The sequence below is a fragment of the Sinocyclocheilus rhinocerous genome, unplaced genomic scaffold, assembly GCF_001515625.1.
Source record: "Sinocyclocheilus rhinocerous isolate Xijiao unplaced genomic scaffold, SAMN03320098_v1.1 scaffold798, whole genome shotgun sequence".
In the NCBI taxonomy this organism is placed as follows: Eukaryota; Metazoa; Chordata; class Actinopteri; order Cypriniformes; family Cyprinidae; genus Sinocyclocheilus; species Sinocyclocheilus rhinocerous.
The window spans coordinates 747,124-752,895 of NW_015635037.1; the positions used below are offsets into that span (position 1 = coordinate 747,124).

A 5,772-nucleotide genomic window follows, 5' to 3' on the forward strand; every position below is an offset into this window, starting at 1 on the left:
GATAGATAGATAGATAGAATGATAGATAGAATGATAGAACGATAGATAGACAGAAGGGCTGTTCGATATTGAAGAAAAATGCGATATGCGATACCTTGTTAAAAATGCGATATTCGATATGCGATACGATATTGCTTAAAGTGTGTAAAATCAATTTCAATTATATTTTAAAATATTTAAAAATGAAAATTATATAACCAATTTGTTTCACATTCTTTCTTGGAAAATAAAGAATCACTATAACTTCTGAAAGTGACCAGCAGTGTTTTAGCATTACTTAAAAAGTAATGTCACAAATCAGAAAATGTAATTTTAACATCAATGTGAATGACAATAAAATGAATGACACTAATTTTACATCATTGTGACTTTGCTTTCCATACACTTTAAGTACTTTTTCATATACCACAGCAACTATAGTCTATAAAACTATAGTCTGAGAAAGTTCAAACATGATTAAAGGCAAGTGAACAGTCAGTAAAAAAAAAAGAAAGAAAAAAAGAAATACACAATTTACAAGCATAGATAAAATAAACAGTAGTATTCAGGTACAGAAATTTAATAATTAAGTGTAAAATAACACTGCATTGTGTTCACTGTATGAATTAAGTTTAGATTAATCTTTGTTATAGCTGTTTTGTTGTTTTGTTAACATTAGTGACATATTCAGCAGCAGGTATTTATAGGCTGCTGTCCCTTTAAATCCGACTGCACGGATCCAGTATAATGATACACATCCGATTTATTTCTCAGCTGTTTACATTCATTTAAAACATAACTGACTGCGTTAACGAGAATGATCGTCGAGACGGGTACTATTGACATAATTCTTTGTGTATGTGTCTGTTCAAACATAAGGAGGTGATGCGAAAGACGAATCAACTCAGTCTGAAACGCGTCTCTCTCACGTGTGCAGTAGAACTGAAGAGAAGCTGTGCGAGATGCGGCTTGTGCGCGCGCTTCAGGTGTGAGTCAGACAGCAAGATGAGATGGCAAAGAGTTGTTTTCTGCAACTTATTGCACTTAATAACTCTTTTTAACATCAAGCAATTCTCTGCTATATGCGTCAAACTAAAACTTTGACCTTTTGCAACGTTTTGATTTAAGTAGCCTATTATTAAAATCATAATGATATCGCACGCCGTTGCGTTATGCATATTGCAATATTTACATTTGCGATATTTCGATAATTTCAGTATATCGTGCAGCCCTAATATTGATATTGAATTATTGTCCAGCCCTAGTTGAACCCTGATGTCACATGGATTATTTTACCGATCTCCTTGCTACGTTTCTGGACCTTGATCGTGGTAGTACCCTTGCTGTCTCTGGGAGGGTCAGAGAGCTCTCAAAATTCTTCAAAAATATCTTAATTTGTGTTCCGAAGATGAACGGAGGACTTACGGGTTTAGCACAACATGAGGGTGAGTAATTAATGACAGAATTTTCATTTTTGGGTGAACTAACCTTTTAACACCTCAAACAAAGCAAGTGGTCAGCATATTAAGTCCCGCCACTTAAAATAATTTAAATTGATAGTAATCGAAAAAAAATTTTTGTATGGTTGCCTTCATCTGTTCTCCAAACAAGGGAAGCAGTGATACTGGAGCAGCATTTTGAGTTATAGGCAAAGAAATATCCTTGATGTATTTTGTTGTTTTGTTTCTTGATTTTAATTAAATTTTTTGTTTATTGCTTTTATTTTGTACTTGCTTATTTTTTATTTATACTTATTTTTTTATATGCATTTCTTTATTTCATTCTTGCTTATTTTATTTTATACTTATTCTATAGCTTTATTTTATTCATTATATGTCTGTCTGTCTGTCTTTCTGTTTGCAAATAAAATAAGGCGGGGAATAAACCACCAAGTTTATTTATTTATTTATTTATTTATTTTTTTTATTTATTTATTTTTTGGTCTGGAAAAATTGTTTTTGTGTTTGTTTGTGTAGCAGATATATAAAATAGTCTGTTGATGTGTTTATATCATACACAGAATCTGCTATTGCAGTCACATTAGGGCAGTGTTTGTCTCTCACTCTCTCTGTCCTAGACACATTCAAGTCACACTGTGCGGTGACCATAGAATAATCTGAAATCTGTAGTCGTTCGGTCTCTGGTAATGGCTTAACATCACAGTGGAGCTCGTGCTGAATGTGACTTCCTCAGATGATATGGCCAGTTGATGTCACATCAGGAGAAATAATTTCGCTGTTAGAAACAACAGAGAAATGGTTCTCATGTGGCGATACACAATTTCTCCCTGTTTGATTTTGTGTAATATTCTGCTGACCCAAATATATGCCTTTTTTACTTGATATTGATGCTCACATTTATTAAAAACCCACACATGTGGTGGATGAGGCCTGGTGAATCGTGCACATGCTTCGGCGAAAAGCGTGCAGGCAACTTTAACTCACAATACCACTCATTTGCTGCTATTCTGTCCAATTAAAACTAGTACAAAAAGTCATAATCTTCACTGGACTTGACAGTGACAATGAACCAGATGTCTAAAATGCAGGAAGACTCTTTTAATGACTTTGGGGAAAGAGGAAGCTGGTTGTAGATCAGCTCGTGTTTGGAGTAGGAAGTGACCTCATTAGACGAGGAAGCTTCTGATGGGATTTAAAGTGTCACTTTGAATTGTCTGCTTTTTGTCTGAATGTGGGCTTTGCATACAGTGTCTGGTGGCTGACAAGCTCCAAAAAGGCAAAAAAAAGTTTCAAATCATGAAACAGGTTTGTGTTGCCTTTGATGCGTACTTCAGCACAGTATGCAGTGTAGGTTGCAATATTAATAATATTCCTTTTTTTTGTCTCCTAGAAATGCACATTTGACTAGCTTGAGTTGACAGTAGTAGTAGTAGTAGTAGTAGTAGCTTAAATCTAAATACATTTAGTATAATTGCACAAACGCTATAGCTTAATCATAAAAAATACTGTAATTATATTCCATTACTCCTTCAATACATTTAATACATGTCTAAAGGCTAGGCTGCATTTATTTAATCAAAAGTACAGTAAAAAGGGTATAATTGTGAAATATTATTTTGGTTTAAAATAATGGTCTTCTGTTTTAATATTGAATTATATATACTGTATATAAAATTTAGTTTGTTCCTGTGATGCAAAGCTACATTTTCAGATTTTTTTCTTCAGGTTTCCTTTATTGACTATTTATTTTCTTGATGAATATTTGTTTGCAATAAAATTCTTTTGTAACATTATGAAAAATGTGCTGAATGAAAGTATTAATTTAAAAATAAATAAATAAATAAATTAATTAAAATAATAAAAAAAATCTAAATCTCACAGCCCCCAAAGCTTTAAACAGTAGTATATACATTAAAATAAAGAAAAGAGAGAAAAACAAGTGAAAATATAGGTACCTCAGAAATTCTTGGTGTCTGCTTTCAAATTCAGTTCTTGCTCTCTCATATTTAAAAACACAAGAACCAAATGAATTTGCAGTCATTGACATCAAACCTGGAGCGTTACATCTTGATCACCAAGTTTGAATATGTGCTGATGCAACTGACATTTCCAAGCTACTGCTGACGGCTAGATTTTAATGAAAAAAGTGGGATCATACAGGTATTAAATGATATAAATGGTGATTTGGTTGAGTTATTTCTTTCACAGGTTTCATTATGGTATATTACAGCATATAGTGTGAGCGTGGGAGCGGGTTTGACAAGCTTGAAAATTCTTTATAATGATACACTTCTCAAACAAGTGTCATTCAATCAAAATCTGCTTCACCCATCTATTATTAATCAAGCCATTATCTCAGTCTATTCTGCAGATCTGGCTTTAACACACTGCTCTTGCCTCTTAAAGCATTTCCTCTGCAGTGTTACATTGGCCCTCAGAGTGTGTTTAATAAATGTGTATTCTCTGTCTCTCTCAGATCATTGTGCGGTTGGTGGTGTTCTGTTGCAGTCAGTGCAGTCATGGCCACTGCTATATCGTGACATAGAGGGACATGGTGAGTGCAGCTTACATGGCTGATTTTCATGCCTTTGTTCATGCATTCATGTCAAACAGCAGCTGCGATGTATTTATGTGTGACACACACTACAATTCAATGTAATTCAATGTCACATGATCCTTCAGAAATCATTCTAATATCATGATTTGGTGCTCAAGAAACATTTCTTATGATTATCATTATTGAAAACGTGTGTGCTGCTTAGCGTTTTTGTGGAAACTGTGATATGTTTTTTTTTAATGAATTAAATCTAAATACATTTAGTATAATTGCACAAACGCTATAGCTTAATCATAAAAAATACTGTAATTATATTCCATTACTCCTTCAATACATTTAATACATGTCTATATCAATCATATAATAAAATTCGATATGAATATCCCACATTTCTGTCACAATAGCATGGTGCAATTAGTAAATCCATGGTAAATGATGGCGATTTGTAGATTGAAAAGCCTTCTAACTGTATCGTTGCGCACAGTGTTTGTCCTGTTTGTCAGCGCAGTTTTAAACTTGTTTAAATCATCCAAGTCATTTGTGTTCTTGGCTGCATTTAGGTGCTTCACACTGGATTGTTGTTTTTGTCCTTTGTTTCAGCGTTCACTCTTGTCAATTGAGAATTTTTGTCTTTAAGAGAAATAAAACTCAATGTATTGAATGGCCATAATTAATTTACTTTGAGCTAATAGTGCTGGTTTATGACCAGTGAATTCCTTTTTTCTGTTAGACTGATGGCACACATTTCAGCAGTCTCAATCTTTTTTTCCCTCCCAGAATGCACTGAGCTTGAAGAGATTGAACTGAATTGTCTTCAGCTTTAATTTAGCAGTGCAATGTGTCTTTGTAAAAAGTGATTACTTGGATGATGTTCATTGCTTCTGTCATCGGCTTTTATTTTATTTTATTTTATTTATTTTTACATCTGTGGGTAAATTTGATTCTGATAACATAAAGTAACATGCTAAATGATAAATGCATACTGCTCTTTAAAGTGTAATTTATTAGTTTTTATAATTAAGTTAAACCAATGTAATGTAGCCTTCAAGCAATAATTAAATGGCTAGAATAGTATTCACTGCATGGTTATTAGCTTAAAATAATTTAATAAGGTCATATTGATTGGTTTGACTGAGAAAGTTCTAATAAGTTCTACCTTTTGTTTATATTGTAGAGGACTTTTTCAATCGAAGTTACCTACCTACTTTTTCTGTCTACTACAGATATTGTAGAATTTTTATTTTTATTTTTTTTTTGGTATCAGCGTGTTACACAGATACCAGTACTTTTGACATCCCTACTTGTGCATATAGTCCACTTTAGTTTTTTATTAAGTATAATTAAATTCTTAAAATATAGGCGTTATGGTGTGCATAGAATAGATCAGAGGTGCTCGGTGCTGCTGGAGATCTGCCCTCCTGCAGTCTTGAGCTGCGGCTGTAATTAAACGTGCACCCGAAGGAGCTAATCAGGGTCTTTGGTTCACTTACAAATTACAGTCAGGTGTGTTAGACAGATCTCTGCTAGAAGAAAAATGATAAATAGAATGCATGAATGACTGGATGGCTAGTCGGTCTCCGACAGCCCTGCAGTTGTTTTATAGTCTACAATTGACAGGCAGATCTGCTTGTTTGTGTCTTTGTCACTGCAGGCACTCGGCCAAAGCACACGGTCAGTTTAGACTTGTTTCCAATCGATTAGTTGTGCATTATAAATGGGATATGCATATGTCTGGCCTTTTTTATATATATATATATATATATATATATATATATA

The 5,772-nt window shown here is 33.5% G+C and overlaps 1 protein-coding gene across 4 annotated transcripts in view; it reads left to right on the forward strand.

Annotated features, from left to right (window-relative positions):
- Nucleotides 1-5,772, forward strand: part of LOC107746285 (B-cell CLL/lymphoma 9 protein-like) — a 130,484-nt gene that overhangs the window by 94,680 nt on the left and 30,032 nt on the right. For all 4 annotated transcript variants that reach the window (XM_016560427.1, XM_016560428.1, XM_016560426.1 and 1 more), the window contains exon 3: nt 3,916-3,993. The gene's annotated coding sequence lies outside the window, so the exon portion shown is untranslated. The remainder of the gene's footprint in view (nt 1-3,915; nt 3,994-5,772) is intronic.